Genomic DNA, 22,552 nt, shown 5'->3' on the forward strand with positions numbered 1-22,552 from the left:
AAAAATTAAAATGACTAATGATGGAATAATTCTCTTTTCTCCCATATTTTCTCTCATATGGCACTTAAAAAAAAAAAAAAGCAAAGCAAAGAAAAACACCCAGCAACACTCAGCCAGAATTATAATAGATATTTAATGTTTTAGTGCTTCTGCTGCTTCCAAAATGTATGTTATAGATAAATTGTGGAAACATAATAAACCACTTGTCAGGAAGAATAAAAATATGATAGTCTTTTACCTAAACAATCTCAGGAGAATTTGAATTCAATTGAACTAAATTAAATCATGACACAATTTTTAAGGTGATAATAAACAGATATTAGTAAAGCATCCACCAAAATATATAGATGTTATTTTGAACAATGGGAAAATCTTAAGGAATTGTATAAATACATTAAAAATGTACAGAGGATGAAAGTGAATAAATTAAATAGCATAAAAAGCCTAGCAAAATAATTTCTCTACTCAAAAGCAGTTTTTATTTTCTAAATTTACAAAGGTTACATCTGATTGTCTGCTACACATAGGGAAAAGAATAGAGAGAATTGGGAAAGAATTTTCAGAAGGCAGATTCAAATGAGAAATTTGGTTCACTTAGACTTGCAAGGAATACATAGTGAATATTGTGTGAACTGCCCACCCATTACAGCCTCCCCAAGAATTTGAAATTCCCTGGAGTTAATTACTGAGTAGATGTCACAACATGTATTCAACACAAAAATGTTATTTAATAGACAAGTTATAACCAAAATTGGCATGTGCTTCATTCACAGAGACTCTCATTCTGGTTGGGCCCTGGGTATCATTAAGTCCAAGGACACTGAGGTCAGTTGGACTTTGTTCTTCGCTTTCAAAACTTGGAGGAAGTAGACTGGGTTCTCTGAATCAAGAAAATGGGTGTCTACAGCTTTTTTCATAGTTCTGGTCCAAGAGGCACTTCATGGTGAAAAAGAGGATCTGGCCAGGGTTGGGATGAGGAAAGTCAAGACTTGTTACTGCTATGGTTTTAGCATCAACAGAGGGAAGAGGGACATAGCTTTAGACTCCTGAATCTTGTGTTGAACTTGAATCCTGAAAATAATCTTGTTGATAATAAAAATTAGTTGAAGCCCTGGAGCTGGCTGGTAGACCAAAGTGTTGTTGCCCAGTCATCAGTGCGGATAGTTATGCTTCCAACGGTGTTGAAAACATCAGTATGAAGACCTATAAGAGATGAGGAATGTGGAAAAGAACACATGACCTCCACTCAGAAACACTGGATCAATAACCATGCAGCTAGCTGCTAATCAGAGTTCCCTGGGGCATCAGGGTAGGACTTCCTACTCTTGGCCACCCATGAAAGGGCATGGCAAATCTTAAAATGGGATCTGTCTATGGTTGTGCTTTTCAAAGATGTACATAAGTCAGGTAAAACCAATGAGTGAAATAAATTTGTATTTTGAGGCTTTAAAAACAAAAATTGAGGTGCATAACTTAGCTTGTTGTTCTGACACACATTGTAAGAAATCATTGAAGTTTCCCACACCATAGAATTTTATTCACATAAGTTCACCATAAAGAAACCTTGTGTAGTGTTCATTTTTTGTTATAGTAATAAAAACTGTTACGTGTCCAAAATGAATATATTCAAATATATATTGTTGGAAAAGACTCAAATGAACAAAATTCAATACCTTGTGGCATCCTACCCATCATCTAAATGTGATAAACAACAATGATAGCAACTTTCTTGCAGAGTAACGGTTAAATGATAGGATCAAAGTTGTTAGATTAACTCAATAAATACTTGCCATTCCAAAAATACTTTTATTCCTCTACAGATTTTTTTACCCTAATAAATCTTAAAATCTCCTGACTAATGGTTTCCTGAATAGATGACATTTTAGAGTGATTTATTTACTAATAATGCCTCATAGTTAAATATATACAGACAAATGTGAGTATCTATATACCTACCTACTTATTCAGAGTCAAATATATTAAATATCTATATGAAGTGCAGAAATTGTAAGTACAGAAAGAGAAGGGGCCTTTTTCTTTGTTAAAAAGTGGATAACCCATTCTTCTATATGTGCCTCTTCTTTCCTTTTCAAATAAATCATTTCTAGTTATTCATTCAGTTGATGTCCCCAACATTCTACTAGTCAACACTAATAAAAGAGAAAAATGGTAATTGGCGTACGAGCTACCCTTTTCATTGGCTAATCAGGGCTATATGCAAATTAACTGCCAACTAAGATTGGCAGTTAACTGCCAACAAGATGGCGGTTAATTTGCATATGTAGGCACAATGCAGGGAGGAGAAAGGGAAAGCAGGAAGAAGCCCCCTGCCACTGACAGTGATCGGAAACCCAGGGGGGAGCTAAGAGCTGGGGGGCAGGGCAAAGGCGGCCCTGGGGCCGCCTTTGCCCTGCCCCCCAGCCATGATCGGAGAATCAGGTGCCTTTTCCGCCCTGGCCAGTGATAGCAGAAAGTAGGGGTGGAGCCAGCGATGGGAACTGGACACGGTCGAAGCTGGCAGTCCCGGAGTTAGGGGTCCCTTGCCTGGGCCTAAAGCGAAGCCCACGATCGTGGGGCCGCTGCAGCTGCGGATCCCCGCTGCCCGGGCCGGATGCCTAGGCCAGAGGCATCAGGCCTGGGCAAGGGGCCGATCCTGCGATTGGAGGGTGATGGGGGTCAACGCCTGAGGGCTCCCAGTATGTGAGAGGGGGCAGGCTGGGCTGAGGGACACTCCCCCCCACACACACACCCAGTGCACGAATTTCGTGCACCGGGCCCCTAGTATTCATATAAACAACTTGGAAAATACTCTCCTTCTTGATGGCCTGGAACTATAATCTCCAAGGAATATCTCTAAAATTAGAGATGGAAGTTGCCACCCTCACTCCTTGATCAAAATAAAAACAATATATCAGAATGTGTTTTAAGGTCAAAATGCAGCTATTCTGCATGTTGTAGAACCATAATAGATGAGCACACTGATTAGACAGACAAGTGTGGTAAGGGCCAGCTCCTTTGCCCCAAGAAACAATATAGTTACTAAAGGAAAGCATCTTTATCCATAATGGAAAAATAAGATTAGTCAGGGTTTATTTACACATGAAAATTAAATATGGTAAGAAGAGAATTAACATTACATACAATGAATGAAAGCATCATAATGCGGCCAAGCACACAGCTAGTCACAACAAAGTGGTTTATCTAATGAGTACTGATACTAAGTAATGACACTATACTCTTAGGATCAGAGATAAGATATGTACCAGGCCCTACAGAAATTATATTTCTGAAGAACTAATAGTATGCCATTATTTGTCTTAGATCCTCCAAGAAACCACTTGAATTGTAACTTATTAGGGCACACACAAAAAAGGAGAGGCACTTCCAGGAAGAACTGGTGACTTTCTGTTGGGAAAAAGGATATAGCTATAGATGGTCCAGTCAGTAATGATTCCTGAGTGTGCATGAACAAAAAGCTTTCATCTTAATTCTTAAATTAGTGTTGTCACACATAAACTTTGTATTAAGCAAATGACTCCTGTGAACACAGAACAAATCAGGACAAACATTTGGTCTACAGGGGAAAATCAAGAGAACTTGGGTAATATCAGGATCTGGGTCTGATATTTGAAAATTCCCATGTGTATGTAGAACACTGCAGGTTTATTTTTCTAGTCAATTTTCTGAAACCTCTACAATTCTTATTTCTGATCATAGCAAGAAGCAGATGCCAAATCTTATGAGAAAGGCTGTTCACAGGGTATTTCTAGCCTGTCTGAAAATAGGAAGTGCTAGAAATTTCATAGGAAAGTCAGTTCTTGTTAGCTTTCAAATTCAATTTCTGCAGACCAAAGTGATCTGGATAATTAAAACCTGAGAAAAACAATAATATCATAATTATTTTTAAAAATGGTAATAATCAAAGTGAGGAAGCAGTAAAAATATAATGAAATGCCACTAGAAAGTAGGTCAGAAAACCAGAAATTTCTTTCTAATCCTTAAATTTACTGTGAGACCTTGGACAAATTATTTAACTTTTTTAGACTCAAATTTATAATCTTTAAGATGAGAAGGTTATGCTAAATCAGTAGTTCATATATTTAACTGCCTAGTAGTTTCTTCAAAATAAATATTCTGTGGATGTTAAATAGCAAAATCATTAAAATGGAGATGCTATTTTTGAAGAGGGTGGTTGTCACATAGCACAGGTTCAATGAACACTTGTTGAATGATAGACTCTCAAACTCTGTAAGAGGCAGCTGAAGATCCTCAAAAAACTAAAAATGGAACTCCCATTTGACCCCGTGATCCCACTTCTAGGAATATATTCCAAGAAAACAGAAACACCAATCAGAAAGGATATATGCACCCCTATGTTCATAGCAGCACAATTCACCATAGCTGAGATCTGGAAACAGCCTAAGTGCCCATCAGTAGATGAACGGATTAGAAAACTGTGGTACATCTACACAATGGAATGCTGCTGTAAAAAAGAAGGAATTCTTACCATTTGCAACAGCATGGATGGAACTGGAGAGCATAATGCTAAGTGAAATAAGCCAGTCAATGAAGGAAAAATACCACATGATCTCACTCATTTATGGATAATAAAGACCATTATAAATTTATGAACAAAAATAGATACAGAGGCAGAGCAGCCTCGAACAGACTGTCAAACTATAGCAGGAAGGCCGGGGAGGGTTGGGGGGCAGGAAGGGGGTGGTAAGAGACCAACCGAAGGACTTATATGCATGCATATAAGCATAACCAATGGACATAAGACACTGGGGGGTAGGGGAGGCCAGGGGATTGTCAAGGGCGAGGAGGAAAAAAAAGGAGATATATGTAATACTCTTTGTAGCACTTTAAGCAATAAAACAATTTAAAAAAAAAAGAGGCAGCTGAAGAACTCCACAGTATATTTGCCTAAATTATTTTTAAAAATTTGAATAAAGAGTAAAGACCTTTTCTGACATAGAAAGATCCAAAGAGAGCTTTAGGAAAACTACAACTAAAATGAAATAGATGTATGACTCTTCCTTAGATATCTGGGAGGTTGCATTCATTAGCATGCTTTGGTTGCCAAAAGCAGAAAGCATGATGCAAGCTGGTATGAGCAAACCTGGCAATATGTTGATTAATGTAATAAATCATGGTAGAGCCCTGGCCGGTGTGATTCAGTAGTTAGTGTTGGCCCACACACTGAAGGGTTGTGGGTTTGATTCCCGGTCAAGGGTATGTACCTGAGTTGCAGGTTCGATCCCCAGCCTCAGTCAGGGTGTGTGTGGTGGTAACCAATTGATGTGTCTCTGTCACATTGATGTTTCTCTCTCTCTCTCTCTCTCTCTCTCTCTCTCTCTCTCTCTCTCTCTCTCTCCTTCCTCCCTCTATTCCACTCTCTCTGAAAATCAGTGGAAAAAATACCCTGGGGTAAGGATTAAAACAACAACAATAAAATCATAATAGACCTAGCTTCAGGAGAGGCTTGATCCAGAGGTACCAGGTTGCTAAGCTCAGGCTTTCTTTGAAGTTCTCTCTGCATTGGCTTCCTCTCTGTGTGTTCATCTCCAGGCCCACTCCCCTCCTGATAGTATCGAAGCTGCAGCAGTTCAGACCTTAAACCCATACCATGCTATGCAGAGAAAGAAACTCTCTCTTTTCTGATAGCACCCCCAAAAGAAAGAGGCTGCTTCTTTTCCAGAGGCCCCACAGTGAGCATCGCAGTCTCATTGGCCCAAATTGCAACACGTGTTCATCCATAACCAATCCTGGATGAATGGAGCATGATTGAGCCAGCCAAGGCTGACTTCTTCCCTGGGGCATAAGGGCAATCCTATGCAAATGACACAGCTGAGAATTTATGGAAAGAAGAGGAGGAGAGGCCTCCCAACAAATGTCCAGTTCAGCTATTAACATTATTAATTTAATGCATTGCTCTATTTATCTATATAGATATAGCAAAGAATTTTTGGAGGAAAAAAAAGTGTGTGCACATATGGTCATTACTCATCTCATCTTATTAGAAGCTACATGGATCATCAGCTTCTAGGTATAAGGACAAAGTCTTAGATAAAAAAGTTAAGTATGCGCTAGCTTGAGTTTATCAAAAATATACACAGACAACAAACTCACAGCATGACTCTCCATTTGTTCTTTACTTACACATCAGTCTAGTGAAGTACTTAATATTGCCCATGAATGGGTTACATATTAAAGAGCTTTAGACTCTACCATGTTATTAACGTGTTGTTTTGACATTCTTCATAAGTAATTATGATACCCTTATAATTCACCTGAAGAATCTGGGAAATAAAATGAGAATTTACTTGAAAAAAGAGAAGCACACTGAGAATAAGTGCGGACAAAATAAAAGCAGATTCGCTGGTAGAGCTTCATAACAAGGAAGCGTCATACTCCATTAATCATCTGTGTGGGGGAGAAAAAAATCCAAACGTGCTTGCCTTGGGTATAGCCCAACGAATTCAAGAGGCAGTTAGCAAATATGCTCACTAATTGCAAGAATGAATCCCCACTTCACCTGAAACCCAACCATCCTGCTCATGCCCTGAAGATGAACTAAATTGCTATTTCTGGTATTCATCCTACACACCAGGAAAAAAATCATTGCCTGCTAAGACTTTCTCCAAGCCACACAGGCAATAGATACCCCCTGAAAACACACTTTTTGCTCCCAGCTGTATTAGCTGTCATGAGAAGAGAAGGGAAAGATTTAGGATTCTTGTGGAGAACTTTTAAATTTAATTTTATTTTATACAAATATTTGTTTGGTCTATAATTCTACAGCAGGCATAAATATCTGGCTCTTTGAAGATATCAGTTGGCTTGTGAATGGCAGGTACTAACTGAGGAATAATGAAAATAGCTGTTAAAAATGCAGGGGAAATAGACACTTTCTTCGAAATGTAGTTCAGAATAGTGAGAAAGGAAGCTGAGGTTTGAACTGCATGGCTGCAGAATGGCCAATGTACATGCAAAAGCATTCTGCCAAGGACAGGGAAAGCGGCCCCTAGCTGGAGAACGTTAGCATCCCTGGAGGAGCCAAAATGTGCTCACAAGGGTTGAGTACACCTCAGTGATAACTAGGGCTGAAGCAGTGGGCCTGATGAAGTTCCCACAACAATCTCATTACATTCATTTTTGTAATTGATATCAAGGGGGAAGGGAGAGGGAGAGAGAGGTGGAAACATCAATGATGAGAGAGAATCATTGATTGGCTGCCTCCTGCACATCCCTACTGGGAATCCAGCCAGTATCTTGGGCATATGTCCTGGCCAGAATTGAACCGTGACCTCGTGATTCATAGGTCAACTCTCAACCACTGAGCCACACTGGCTGGCTCCATTTTTATGTGAGTATGTTGGCGTTCTGACCTGCGAGGAAATTTAAAGCTTTGCTAAGGCTTGTTAAGAGTCAACCTATTTCAAGTGACTAAAATCCTGCAGATTTCAATGCTATGGTTCGTGGGGAGCAGTGTGGGTAACATCTATGCTGACACATGAGACCCTGGCTTCTCAGCGGGCTCTGTGACTTACCAGTGAGTGAGTTCTGACAATCCATTGAATCTCTCTGAGCCTCAGTTTTCCCATCTGTGTAGTAGAGATAGTTACACAGTCTCAAGGGCTTTTGTCGCCTTTCAAGAAAATGTGTATCAATTGTCTGATGCACTATCTGGTGCAAGAGTGTTTGGAAACTGCTCAGTCCCTTCCCTTTCCTCCTATGTCATTCAAATACAGATTATTTTCTGATTTTGAGCAAGTTGTGCCAGGATGAGATGAAGATAAAAGCAAAGCAAAGAGCCCAGGTGTGAGATTCATTTCGTTTTTTGGATGGATTATGTGGACATTTCAGGACAAGAGAAAACCCCTGCTTTATGTTTCCTATAAATGAGCTAGTTCTTGAACTACTGGCTTTCTTTCTGGTTCATAAACCTCTTGGATGGCAGTTGAGAGAGGTAGTCTGTGAGGATTTGAGGGCCACACTGAGCAAGGAGAAGAGCTGAAGAGGAACATTTGGGGTTTGAACAGCACTTTATTATTTTGTTCATGTAGCAAGCACTGCTAGAAAAAATGAAATTACGCAACATTATTAATAAGATCCCTTTCGGTGTTGGAGTCTCAACTTATTCCCAACTCTGCCTTCTTAAGTGCCAGGTCCCTCTGAAGTTCACAGACACTTATCAGGCAGGCCATCTTCCTAAAGCCAACCATTCTAATCTTTATATTAATTGTGTTTCTTATTTTATTTGGATTGGCCTGTGTTAAGGACTGAATGTGTGTGTCTTTGCAAAATTCATGTCAATATGTCCATCCCAGAGCCCCCAATGTGACAGACAATATTTGAAGATGGGGTTTTGGGAGGTAATTAGGTTTAGATGAGCTCATGAGGGTAGGGTCCTGGTTTAGTGCCCTTATAAGAAGAAACACCAGATGTCTCTCTCTCTCTCTCTCTCTCTCTCCCTTTCTTCTTCCCCTCTCTCCATGCACAGGGATTGAAGAAAGACCATGTGAGAACACAGTGAGAGGGCATCCATCTACAAACCTGAAGAAAGCCCTCATCTGTAATTGCATCAGCTAGCCCCCAATCTTGGGCTTCCCAGCCTCCAGAGCTGTGAAAAATAAATGTCTGTTGTTTTAACCAATAGTTTGTGATATTTTGTTATAGCAGCTCAAGAAGACTGATACAGCCTATATAATTTGAGATGTTAAAGTAATAGAAACTCTCACTTTCTAAAATGTGTGTTACAAATTTGAATCTTTCTGCTTCTTGGAAATTTATTACCGCATGAGGTGTATTGTATCCAAAGTCCTCAGCCTGACACTAGAGGCCCTCCATGATCTTATTTCCAATGAATTTCCAGCCCAATTTCTTCCTCTTTGTCCCTGTGTTCCAGGCAAGCCAGGCTGCTCCCTCTTGCCTTTCTGTTGTGTATCCATTTGCTCACAGTATTCCCTCTACCAGCAATGCCTTTTTCTCATGCCTGGTAATCCCAAGGTTACCTTCTCTCAAATGCTCTTTCCCCATATCCCTTTCCACTCTAAAGTAAAACCGTCTCAAATGCAAAATACCAGAAACACAGACAATAGTGCAGTGATAGCCTGAGGAAAGGTGGGGTAGGTGGAGGCGGACAAAGGGGGGGGGGGGAATGGGGAAGGAAAAAGACTGCTTGGGGTGATGGGTGCGTGATGCAGTGCAGGTGATGTTTTCTTGAGTTGCGCACTTGAAACCTGTATGGTTTTGCTAACCAATGTCACCCCAATAAATTGAATAAGAAAGAATTTGTTATAAGAAAAGCAATATGTATGCCAATACCTCCTCTCCCCACTTATATCTATTGCCCCACTTCAGAGATAATATATATAAGCCTTGCATTCTCTTTTCAGCACAATATTATTGGATGAAATGAATGACTGAAAGCTATATAACATTATTTTTGTTCTCTCATTTATATTCTCTGGGTTTTGCCTGTGTACGTAGGGAAGAAGGTGACTAAAAATAAAAAAATAAAAAACTAATAAATTTTTAAAAGAGCGCAGATGACAGGTTTGTGATTTCCTCTCATAGATGTAGCTGTTGACATTTTTCAAAGCTCATGTGTGTACTGTATGTCTCAGCTGTATGTCTTTTCTGTTCTCTTCAAGAGATTGTCAAGACATTCCCTAAAAGAAGATAGGAATATCAGAAAACTACGAGAATTCAAAATTTGGGTTTAGAGTAATAATTAAGAATTAAATCCCGGTGTCAATATTAAATAAAGAATGTTTTATAAGGTGAAATTGTGAGTAATAAGATCTATAAGTTAAAATTTAGGGATTTTGTATGGGAAGGGGAATAAACTAAATAACAGTAAATGAAATTATCAAAATAAATTTGAATTTATAGGAATCCCTAAGAATATCATTTTCTGAAGTTTAAAAATATGAAATATTCAGAGAGAAAACTTAATTCAAGTTGCTCTTAAAATGACATTATCACTTCTCCTTTCTTAGACTTTCTAACTAATCATTGTCGTCTTTGGGCAGGAATAAATTATTTTCTTTCATCAGAAGGTGGAATAAGTTTAATCAGGCAGACTTTAGTTGTCCTCACCCAACCTTCATCATTTTCTTTCTTTCACTCAGCTTCTCTTTTTTTAAAAACAAACAAAACAAAAACGTTTCTCTTCTCTTTTCTCTCCAACAGGTCACAGCTTGCCAGCTATTATCACCTTCTGAGACAATCCCTGGCAAAATGTTAAAAATCTTGGTGAGCTAATGAGAATTCTCAGGGTCTCCTCAGGCCACTGCTCTTACCCATTATGCCATCTGATTAGCAAGGCCATATTGAGGCACATGCCGGGTTCTCAGAAAAATAGGTCTTATAATTAATAGAGAACAGAATCTGGACTCGAAAACCTACATCTGAATCCCATCTCTGTGACGACCAGTTGTGTCACCTGATACATTCACAATCCCACTGACCTTCACCTCCCTCGCCGGAAAACTGGGTATTAACAACCTCGACTCAGAGGGGGCTCTGAAGACTGAATGAGAAAATACAAAGCTCTGTATGAGAGAGCGTTGTGTGCTTATTCAACCATGTATATACCAATGTAACATCGGGCTCTTGATTCAAGAGGCTTCCACATTCTAAATTGCTACGGTTCATTCACAGCTTGAGAAGTGAGGTAGGAAAATAACAACAACAAAAACAATATCCTTGATAATAATGCTGACTGCTGCTTATTAAAAGCTTACTTATCAACACTTTTATTCACATGCTTTACGGGTATCATTTCAATAAATCTTCACAGTAACCCAATGAGTAGAAACTGAGGTTCAGGAAAGTCCGGGTCACAAAGTCACTGAATTGTCAAGCTGGGATTTGAACCTTTATTCTCTCTCTCTCTCTCTCTCTCTCTCTCTCTCTCTCTCTCTCTCTCTTTCTCTCTCTCAATGTGTTTTATTGATTTTTTTTACAGAGAGGAAGGGAGAGGGATAGAGTGTTAGAAGCATCCATCAGCTGCTTTCTGCACACCCCCTACTGGGGATATGCCCACAACCAGGGTACATGCCCTTGACCAAAATCAAACCTGGGACCCTTCAGTCCACAGGCCGACGCTCTATCCACTGAGCCAAATCAGTTAGGGCCTTTATCTTCTCTTACACCAAAGCCTGCGCTCTAGTAATGATGTGATCTGTTTATTGATAGCCATTCTGTCTGATCCACACCTCAGAGGTCTACTTCGGTCCCTGGGCAGGAAAGCTGGACCCACCCTTACTCATGGCGGAGAGGAAGGCTCATGCAAAGGACAATGGCTATGAGCACCCCTGAGGCTGCAGAAGTAGTGGTATTTTCTCAGTCATCAGTAGGACCAAATCATGCCTTTTTTGAGTCATGTATCTTGCCTTTAAGTTATCCCTGCTGAAAAGCTAAAGCCAAGCACGACAAACCATAGTAGCTATCATTTTGGGCTTGACTAGCATAATCTCCCACCCCCTTTCCTTCTGTTTATAGCACCCCCTCTGTTTGCCGAACTCCTTCCCATCCCTCAAGTTCTGATGGAGCTATCACATACTGTGTCCCAATCTCAATCTCTAGCTGAAGGGTGGGCATGTGACCCAGGCTGGGCCTATAACAGTAACCCATCTCTTAGGCAACAGTTATTAATCTTCGGTTGGGGAGCTGACTCAGGAAGGTCAATCAGAGTCCATTCCCTGGAATGACATTAGGACTGGGAAGAGATGAAGTCTCTTTATTCAAATGATGCTAAGTAGAGATGTTGGAAAATTGTAAACCTATGGTTCTGTCTTGCCTTCTATGCTGGCAAAATAGAGAAAGCACATCTTCAATAGGAAATAATCAGAAGAAATTATGAGAAAGCTGAGAGAGGGAGAAAGAGAGAAAACCTGATCATATTACTTTTATTCCTAGAGCCAGCCTTGCCCAAGGCCAAATCCACCTCTAGGTTTCCTAGGAACCCAAACAAAAATATTTCCTTTTTTGAGTTTTGAGTTGAGCTCATTTTAATTGAGAGTCTATCTATCTCTTGCAATCAAAAGAATCTTTAGCATAGTGAAGAAAACTAGAAAGCTTAGAGGTTGAGATGGAAATATATCAATAGATAGAATATTTTATGAGCTATTTCCATTATTATAAACAATTTACAAGATAGTTCCACTCCAAGACAAAATACAAATTTGTGTACAGACCTATTGCAAAGATGGAACTGTGTTTTCTCCCTGAACATTCCTCTAATTTCTACTTTAAAAAAGAAAACAGTCATAAGCTATTGGGGAAAAATACTCAAGTGACAAAACATTTTGATATGCTAAACATTCAGATATAAAGATTCTCTGTGTTTTTATTCTTACTGCTGGCCTGAGGCTTGTAGAAAAACACTGCTGGGGAGGGATTTATTACTATCTCCATACCCTGCACCAAAAACCATAACATAAAGCTTTCAAGTCATTTTAGAAAGTTATTCATAGGTGATAGTGGGCATCTTGAGGACAATTCTCAAAACTCTAAAGGTGAGTTTTGATCTCAGTTAAAGTACAGTCTAAACAGCAGTTTACTGAATCCCACTAAATTAACAATGTGAAGCAATAGAAGACCAATTTCTACATTTTAGATTTTGCTTCTTCTCCCAGTGTGAAATGCTATTAAAGAATGTTTCTATAACCTAATGATATAGATCTTGATGCTCTGGCTAGGTAAACAGGCAGTCATGTGAGATTTTATGTTTTTCTGAAAAAACAAAAAGCCCAAAACTAAAAAACAGATTTCTGAGTAAATCAGACTTAATGAAGATAATTTACTTCATCATTTTTAAGCTTGGGACTGTATTTACTCACTGAATATATTAGAGATTTTGGTAAATACATACCAGTACCAGATTTCAATTTTGAATCCTTCGAACTAGTTATTTGAGGGCTACTTTCTGACTTAAGCCATGCAATGTGAAGGTCAGTGAACTGGGTCAAAAGCTTTGTGATCTTCACCTTTTTGGATGTTAGGTACTTTATAGATAAAATTATAAGATTGTTGTAAGTTGTCTATGCAGTCCTTCTAATCTATAACTTCCTATGAATATAAACCCCAATACTAATCCCAACATATAGTGTTGTAGCATTTCTTTCGCTTGTCCAAAATCAGCTCATTCTTATTTATTTCAGAGTTCTGGCATTTAATAAACATGAGTGTTGTGTGTGTGTGTGTGTGTGTGTGTGTGTGTGTGTGTGTGTGTGTGTGTTTTATCTAAGTGATCATAACAGTCTAGTTGATTTATGTTCATAAAATATAAGGAACATACTTTTCTACCACCATTCCAAGGAGAAATGCTGACATGTAATTCATTGATTTGACTTATGACAAAGCACACGAAGAAAATAGTAGACTCAAGCGTATTTAAAAATGCTCACTGAAATTTGATTAAAATGTATGGCTTTCTGCATGCTAGTATTTTAGTAAAGACTATTGTACTATAGAAACTGATTCAAAAAGTTAGACAGTCTGCCTCTAATAATTTAAATAATTGGTAGAAGGGGAGGCCTAAATATTCTACATATTTTGTCCCATGACCTTTAAATTGCCAAAGAAAGATAAGGCTTTCAAATCCTTATTATGATTGCAAGAAAGAAGAGAGGATCATAAAAAAACTGTCTAAACAATTCATTTGTCAACTCTCCAGTGATGGCAAGATCCGGGCCAATTAAAACATTCTATAAACTACGGATTTTATCAATTTTATAGATTTTATAAGTGATACACAAAATTGTTTATATGAATGAGAATTTCCCATAGCTTCATTAACTTACATATGTCCATATAGTTTGCACATATAGGAAATCATTTATTTGTCATAGCAACCCTATGATGTAACTACTACTATTACCCTTAACTTACATATGTTAGTACAGTTTGCACATATAGGAAATCATTTATTTGTCATAGCAACCCTAGGATGTAACTACTACTATTACCCTTAACTTACATATGTTAGTACAGTTTGCACATATAGGAAATCATTTATTTGTCATAGCAACCCTAGGATGTAACTACTACTATTCCCCTGATTGTACGGATAATTTAGCTGAAGATGAGAGAAGGTGCATCGCTTCCACAGGACACAAGCTCACAAGGGCCAAGCCCAGTGAGGAAGTCCAGCACCATGCTTCTCACCATGAGGAGGAGAAGAACCAAGATTGACTTTGGAGGATCTTCTGTGTTCCCATCAGCTAGACCTTGGACAGTTTATAAACCGTATAATGGTTTCTATTGAGTCCTGTTTAGAGGGAAATATTAGAGAGTTCTTATTTTACCTGAGGATGTCCCTGATAGATGAGAAGAACATTGAAGCTGTATGTGAAGGTCACAGCAGGGAGCAGTTGAGCTGCCTAGCTAATGGGTAATGGACTCCAATGAACAAAGTACTCTAGTGATACAGGAGGACCTGGTGGGTAGGAGTATATGGCCTTTAATGTCAGTGAATGTAGGCCAGAGGCATAAATGTCTAGAGCCTGGAGGATTTTGCAAGACATTGCATTCTGTTGATCACTCATGCAATAAGGGAGAGTAACCCGATGGGAAATAGATGTTATGTGTCCATCTACATCAGCGGTTCTCAACCTATGAGTCGTGACCCCTTTAGCGATCGAACGACCCTTTCACAGGGGTCACCTAAGACTATCCTGCATATCAGATATTTACATTACGATTCATAACAGTAGCAACATTACAGTGATGAAGTAGCAACGAAAATAATTTTATGGTTGGGTCACAACATGAGGAACTGTATTTAAAGGGCCAGAAGGTTGAGAACCACTGATCTACATAAAGTCAGAGATTTCCTTCACCAATTAAGATCCCGAAGGAGTATTCAAACTGTGTTCCCGGGAGTCAAGACGTGCAATAAGCAGATGACTGACACCAATAAAGATGGTGGCCATGCGGGCAGAGGGGCTGTGATGACGTGAGGAGTTAAGCAGCACAAGGTCTAAGTGCTGACAGGTGCCGGGGTTTAAATCCCTGCGGCTGAGAGGTTTGCATCCATTTCAGACTTCACATGCATCATTTAGGGCGGCTTCACCAGTGTTACCCAGGAGCCAATACCCATGAATAAACTGCTAGATGGGAACAAAAAAATCAAAACCAAAAATGAGGCCTTGGAATTCAGCCAATGAACCCACTCTCCTGAAACACTGTTTGCAACTTCTTTGCTGCTGTGCGTGTGATGCTAATGTGCAACTGTGGATTCCATAAGCAGCAACTGCAAAAGATTGGACTGAAAATAGGGAACACAAAACATAGGAGTATCGGCTGAGTACAGTTCAAGCCCAGGGAAGGTGCACAGAGAGCAGCTAGACAGGGGCTTACCAGAGATGGTGTGACTTTTCCTTCTTTTTTTTTTTTCTTTTCTTTTTGAAGAAGAAGAATCAAAAATAGCAACAAGCTCAGCAAACAGCCTCTACAGCTGCTCAGGAAAGAACAGCCTTCATTCAAATGCACTGCAGAAAATACAGCTGGTCACATTGGTCTTTTCAGCCTTCCTCGTGCACAGATTTAGCAACATAGTCAGCGGCGGTATCTTGAATATAAAAGGCACTGATAGCTATCTGGGATAACTCCAACTCAGTTAAGTTCTTCTTAAGGAGAACTTAACCAGTCCTTTTCCATTACGCCCAAATTCAGTCCTCTCTGCCTGTCCCAGATTCTTTGTTTTAACATGGCATGTCTCCACCTTTAAAATAGAAAGGTGTGGGGCCAAAGTAGGTTTACAGTTGTGAGTAGATAAAACAGAGTTCATTTTTGTATTATTATTTATTAATTATTGTATCATTTTCCGTACAAACAATGGTAACCCTTTTGCCCCAACCTGTATAGAGAAGTCAGAGCATTAGAAGGTGAGATTTGGGCTGGTCCAGGTTTGTGACTGTCCCAAGGAGATGGATAACATGATGTTTCCTGTATTTGTTCTGGGTCAATATTCTCTTTTTTAAATGTACTTTTCAAGTTATCAACTGACAATTCTTAACTTTGAAGTGGAGTACATAGAGGGATGAGGTCCCCATTCTGTTACAATTTGAGAAATGGACTCAGCAGACAGGCCTTTAGTGTCACCAAAGCTAAGCAGCCTACAGTAGTGGGGCCTGCTGAGGACACCAGATAATGAAGACGCCTGCCTTTCCTCTGGGAAGATGTCTACACTCAGACATAGGCAGAGCTGGTGCACAAATAATTTACAATACAGGGCAGAACAATTACATAGAAGAAAACGTAGGCACTAAACTCCTGGGCCTGGTCTTAGAGAAGATTTTATGAATTTGATCCCAAAGGTAAGGGAAGTAAAGGCAAAAATAAATGAATGGGATTATATTCACACTAAAAAAAACTTCTGCACAGCCAACAAAACCACCAACAAAACAAAAAGGCAACCTACCGAATGGGAGATGGTATTTGCAAAGAACAGTTCTGACAAAGGGCCTGCAACTGAGGTATGTGCCCTTGGCAGGAATCCCAGGACCCTTCAGTCTGAGGTCCGATGCTCTATCCACTGAGCATAACCAGCTAGGGCTAAAAATAATTTTTTAAGGGAAATGAATGAAATGCACACGTGCACACACAGACATATGTGCACACGCGCACGCGCACGCACACACCCCTGCACATTTTCTAAGCGAATAGAAAGAGGGAGCGTTTACACCAACGAGAAGGAATCAAGAAGTGTGTAGGACATGGACCTGAAAGAATTAGCAGATGTTGATGGATGACTTTGAAATAGGATGGTGGGAGGAGTAAACTTGAGAAACCATGAAGTCACTTAGTTCAGATATAAAAGAAAAAGCCAGAAGGGAAAGCTGAGCCATATGGAAGGTTTTTGAGCAGGAGAGTGGCATGGTTAGGGCTGCTGTTTCAGAAAATATCCTACATACTCAGATATTTTACTTTTTATTATTGCTGCCCTCTGAATGCAGGAAGACCAGTGAGGGAATTATACAGAATAAGTTTGGAAATGTTAGACTTTTTCTCATAACCTCTTAGTAAAAAGATAGAATAAATTTCAAATTAAAATATTTATTCTAGACAGACAAGAAACATACAGACCAAAAAAAGGGATTATGATTGCAAAGACTAATAATGGTCCCAATGCATTCAATGGTTCAACTAACCATTAGAATATTATTAATGCATTCTGACAAAATGGGGAAGGTTTCTATTATTGTCATTTTCAGAATGGGAAGCTCAGGATTTGCCTTCGGTGTCAGATCCTGGTCCTGTACCACCACGGTCATGATCCTCTGTGGCCTCCCACTAAGCCCCCTCGTATTTCTTCCTGGCTTCCTTCTCTAGCAGTGTGTCCCTTGTGTTTTGACATTTAAAAATATCTTCAGTAAAAGCATCAAACAGCCCATCAATCCTCAGAGGGAAGGCAAGGGAGGGTTGGGGGAGGGGGTAAAAGATCAACCAAAGGACTTGCATGCATGCATATACTAGTAAGCATAACCAATGGACACAGACACTAGGGGTGGTGGGAGCATGTGCTGGGGGGTGGGGGTGGCCAATGGGGGGAAAAGGAGCATGTGTAATACTGTGTGTAATACTTTAAACAATAAAGAATTAAAAATAAATAAATTAAATAAAATATCTTCAGCTGGGTAAGAAGTCCTTTACTACCCTTTATCTTTCTGTTTTCCTTCTTCATAAATCTATTTTGGGAGGCATAGCCTGCAAATGTAGTTGTCAAGGTAAACATTTCTTGTTAGGGAAGAAAAATCTTGAAGGATTTTGGAACTGATTAGCAATATAATGTGGAAGGGAGACCAAGAAAACAGCACAGAAAACTCCCACAGATCTGTGTGACTATCAGAGGAACAGCATAGGAATTATGGACAGAACTAGGCTGGTGCAGCTAGAGCAGACATTAAAAGAGAGTTTAGCCCAGTCGGCATGGCTCAGTGGTTGAGCCTCGACCTAAGAACCAGGAGGTCACAGTTTGATTGCCAATCAGGGCACAGGCCTGGGTTGTGGGCTGGATCCCCAGTGTGGGGCATGCAGGAGGCAGCCAATCAATGATTCTCTCTCATCATTGATGTTTCTTTTTCTCCCTCTTCCTTCTTCTCTGAAATCAATTATATATATATATATATATATATATATATATATATATATATATATACATATATATATATATACACACATATATATATATATATATATATATATATATATATATATATATTTAATTTATTTTTTTAAAAGAGAGAGAGAGTTTAACTCTGAGGAACCCAGAAAAACACTCACCAATCAGCACAATATCCTAACTTGAAAGTCAAAGCCTCACAGTTGTTACTCAGGCTACTCCTTTACCTACACTCACATAGGTTAATTCAGTGGCCAATCCTCTGAGTTTTAAAATAGGAAAAATGTAGCTGACATATATATCAAGTTTTACAAAGATTTCCTTTACATCAGAAAATGTAGAGAATAATAATGGTGTCTGTGTGAGGTATGCTCATTTATTTAATCGGACAAACTTATCAAAAACTCACCTTTCCTCTCCCAAAAGGTCTGAATGGTCCTGAGACTAAGGAGTTGCAGAGTTTAAGATGAGGTCTTTTTTTCCAGCCTGCCATGTGGACATCTGCACTGCTTCCTGTACCCTTATTATCATCTTTACGCACCTTAATCAGATACTCAGTCATACTGTGGCCAGGCCTTTTGCTTTCAGGAATTAAGAATAATTTCAGCCCCAGTAAGTGCTGGTATTTTTTAAAAATCAATAATGGAAGAGACATTCCTGGCCAGCATGACTCAGTGGTTGAGCGTCAACTTATGAACCAGGAGGTCACAGTTCGATTCCGGTTCAAGGTACATGCCTGGGCTATGGTCTCAATCCCCAGTGTGGAGCTACCAGTAGCCAATGATTCTTCTCATCATTGATGTTTCTATCTCTCTCTCTCCCTCTCCTTTCCTCTCTGAAAGCAATAAAAATATATTTTTAAAAATAATGAAAGAGATTTTTTTCCTTGAATTTCAAGCTTATCAGGGTTAATAATGAACTTCCTGCCAAGTAAATCAATATGAAAATAAGATTTGTTAGCACTTTAGTTGGAAAGCATCAGAAAAAAAAGATTAAACTTGGGGAATAAGCTTGGAAATTTGCCTTTTGAAGTTCCTTGTTTTTCTAGAACTAAGCACTCCCCATCAGGAGGAAGGAGAGCTCAAACCTAGGCCTAGACTGAGAGAACCAGGAGTCATCTTTACCTTATGCTGATCCAGCTTCATCTAAGAAAGGAATAGGTGCTTGCTCCTGGGTGTGAGGGGGAATCTGTGCCTGAGCGGTAAAGTCCACCTTTCTTCTTCCTCCTTCGGAGACACTCTCCTTTCCAAGCAGGTAGCTTGTGACCTCTTCAAGCTGAGGTCACTTACGCCAGAGAAAATCACCTGCCAGACAGGACAATGCTAAGGTAGGAGTGAGAGAGGGAGCTTGTTTTTTTCCGGGAGATGTTGATTTTAAAAATGCCCAGTGAAGTAATGATTTCTCCAAAACCATGAATCTTTGACTGTAGAGTTCCAAGCACCTGGGTATGGGGGTAGAGTTGAGTGGGTGTTATGGGAGGGTCCCTCGGGAGCCCCAAGCTGCAGAGGCAGCTGCACAGCTAATTGACATGCTTTTAGTCAAGAGAGGCAAGCCTTGGGAGAGAGCCTGGTTCACAGGTAGGTCCTGGCAGGTACCTCAAGCTGCAAACACAGCTGCAGCTTGGTGACCATGGCAAGCTACATCCCATCTGGTTAGGGGAGGGAGGGCGGCCCCGCTGGGCCGAGCAGGCTTGCCTCGGAATAAGCAGAGACCCCGAGAAGTGGCTTCGGTTGGGCCTTTTGGACACCAGTGAATGGAACGTTTGCTTTTCCTTTCTCCCTCTTTTCCCAGGAAATGCAAAGCCATGGGCGAGGCTTGCAGAGCTTTCTGTTACAAATGTTCACAGGGAGAAAGACTGGGCTAGACCAGCAGCCTTATGCAATTCAGGATTAAGGTATCAGGGGTACCTTATAGGAATGCAGACACTAAAGAGAAAGGTTTAAAAAAAGGTGTTGTTTAAATATTTATTAAGTATGCTAAAGAAAACAAGAAGGCCCTGGGAAGACCCGAGGGCTAGAGTTGCCTGCAGCTAAAGTTTCTAAAGTGAGTCAGAAAAAAAACAGTGTTTCTGAAGACATTCTGCGTGGAGGAGGCAGTCTGCATAGTTTTGGTAATATTTTTATAGTTAACCTACTTATCGGAAACTTCCCCCCAAAGCATTTTAAATTCACTGTTGATAGAGTTTTGATAATTGGTGTGAACCAAAATTACAATGCCTTTCCCCCTCTTTCTCCTCCCTTTTCTCTATCTATGTCTTTCCTCCTACAGGCACTATCTCTGTTCTTCTTTACAGATAATAATAGCATCCAGGTCTAGAGGGCAGCATGGTTTGGCTTCTGCTTGCTGGGGAGACAATTATTGTATAAAGTTCTTTTATGCACTGTGGTGTTAGCCTCTGGAATTTAACACTTTTAACATCTTATAGATGTGGGATGGTGGCTATAATTCACTGCATTGTTCACTTAGCTCCTGAAATGGCAACAATGGAAATATAATAATGTTAGTGATACCATTGTAATTAGTCCTTGCCCAGAACCTTTTATAATAGAGGCCTTATCTAATCCACCACGTTTGACCATGAACTTTAACAGGTGACTGATCTGGATCTCTACTGCATGAGAAGTGAGATTTATTTGATTGAGATTTCTAAAGCAGTTGGACTCCTGATATTTCACCAGGAAATCTTGGTAAAATAGCACTAGAGTAGGAGTCAGACCTGGCTACTAAGAGCTATATGGTCTTGGGCAAGTTATTTCCTTCCTGGGTTTCATTACCTTTTAAAAAAAAGGTTGAATCAGATGATTTGTCATGTCTAGTTATTAATAGAAAAGAAGCAAAGGGAAGGCCAGACATAATAAGCATGTCATTTGGGCAGCTTCACCAGGAAGCTGCAACTTTGCACTCCCCGAGGGAACCACTGGCCTACTCCCTACAAAACACTGGGGGAGGGGACCCAACAAAGGGAAGATAGATGCATTACCTGTAAAGCTGTGGTGACATTGGGAAGGTACTTGCCTATCAGTAAAGCCTGGGGAGCCATGGATCGGCCAGAGTAGGCATGGACACTGTAAGTGCGCAAAAATTGGAGAATACATAATCTTCTGAACAGAGGAATTTTCTCTCTTGTTGCTCTTGATGTGCCTGGCTCATGACTCCTGTGAGGCTCTCTTACATCTGCCCATATGGTCCTCAGACATGTGGACCCTACAAGCAATGGACTAATAATGGGTTTCAATGAGGACACACAAACTTAACTAGTCTGATGCTGGACTGGACCTGGCTCCTACATGGAAAGGAAACTCTGGACACTGCCTCTGATTTTAGCTCTACTAAAGCCCCAGCTATACTTCTTTGATGACTGGACTAAGGGAAATGGGACATTGGAAACTCAGGGATTTAAAGCCACATATAAAAATCACTCAATCTCCAGTGCAAGTCTCAGAAAATTCTTTTTTTCTCCGGATATTGCAAGAAATCCACCCCAACTAGCTACCAGGGGAGACAAGGCCCTCTCCCCTCTGTTAACATTAGCATTGGCTTATTTCATCTTTGAAGGTGTATAATTATTTCCAGTGGAAGGTGACTCAAACTTCAGCCATTGAGCCAGATACCCCAGACCACATCAGGAATTAGGGTGGGACCCATTGGCCAGAGCTGAGCAAAAGGAAAATATGAGAGGGGAAAAGCTTTGTATGTATCTTGCAAGTTTTATTTCTCTAAATTATCAGATAATAGAAAATTTAAGCAACTTATACTAATATTATTCTAGTTTATGGAGAGTGTTCAGTTGGACTTTGTTGTTTGATGCAGTTGAACATAACTTAAGGTAATAAGATAAGGGTGATTTTCTGTCCTAGTGATTAAAGGGTATTTTTTTTTCTTTTTCCTTAATTTTAGCACAGTGAAATATAAATATCTCAATGAGTTTTGACAAATGTATGTAATGCACATCCTGATTGAGATATAGATCATTGTGAGATTATAGAAAATACATATATATTGATCTCTGCCCTCTGTTTTGTTTTGTTTTGGCATAGGACTCCTAAAACCCTTATAAATTCCTAAGTGATAAGAGACATAGGAGCATCTTTTGCTCTAATGTAGCAACTCTGGTGGCTCCTAGATGAGGGCTGGTCACCAGAAAGACCAAGCCATGATTAGAAGCTTTGAATTTTCAGCCCCCCCTCCCAACACCCATTCTCCAGAGAAGGGAGGGGGGCTGGAAGTGGAGTTAATAATTGATCATGCATATGTAAGGAAGCCTCCATAAAAATCTCCAAAGTAAGGGGTTTGGAAAGCTTCCAGGTGGGTGAATAAACCCACACATGGAGGGTGGTACACAGGAACAGACGCTCCGGGACTTGGATGTGTGTCCCCCTGGATTCCATGAGCTGCTCTAGCAAATTAATCAAA

The 22,552-nt window shown here is 39.9% G+C and overlaps 1 long non-coding RNA gene across 1 annotated transcript in view; it reads right to left on the bottom strand.

Annotated features, from left to right (window-relative positions):
- Window positions 1-522: 522 nt before the first annotated feature.
- LOC132219555 (uncharacterized) overlaps window positions 523-22,552 on the bottom strand; it is a 77,426-nt gene continuing 55,396 nt past the window's right edge. The window contains exon 6 of the long non-coding RNA XR_009449512.1: window positions 523-1,203. This is a non-coding gene — a long non-coding RNA (uncharacterized LOC132219555). The remainder of the gene's footprint in view (window positions 1,204-22,552) is intronic.

The sequence above is a fragment of the Myotis daubentonii genome, chromosome 17 (assembly GCF_963259705.1).
Source record: "Myotis daubentonii chromosome 17, mMyoDau2.1, whole genome shotgun sequence".
Classification (NCBI taxonomy): domain Eukaryota; kingdom Metazoa; phylum Chordata; class Mammalia; order Chiroptera; family Vespertilionidae; genus Myotis; species Myotis daubentonii.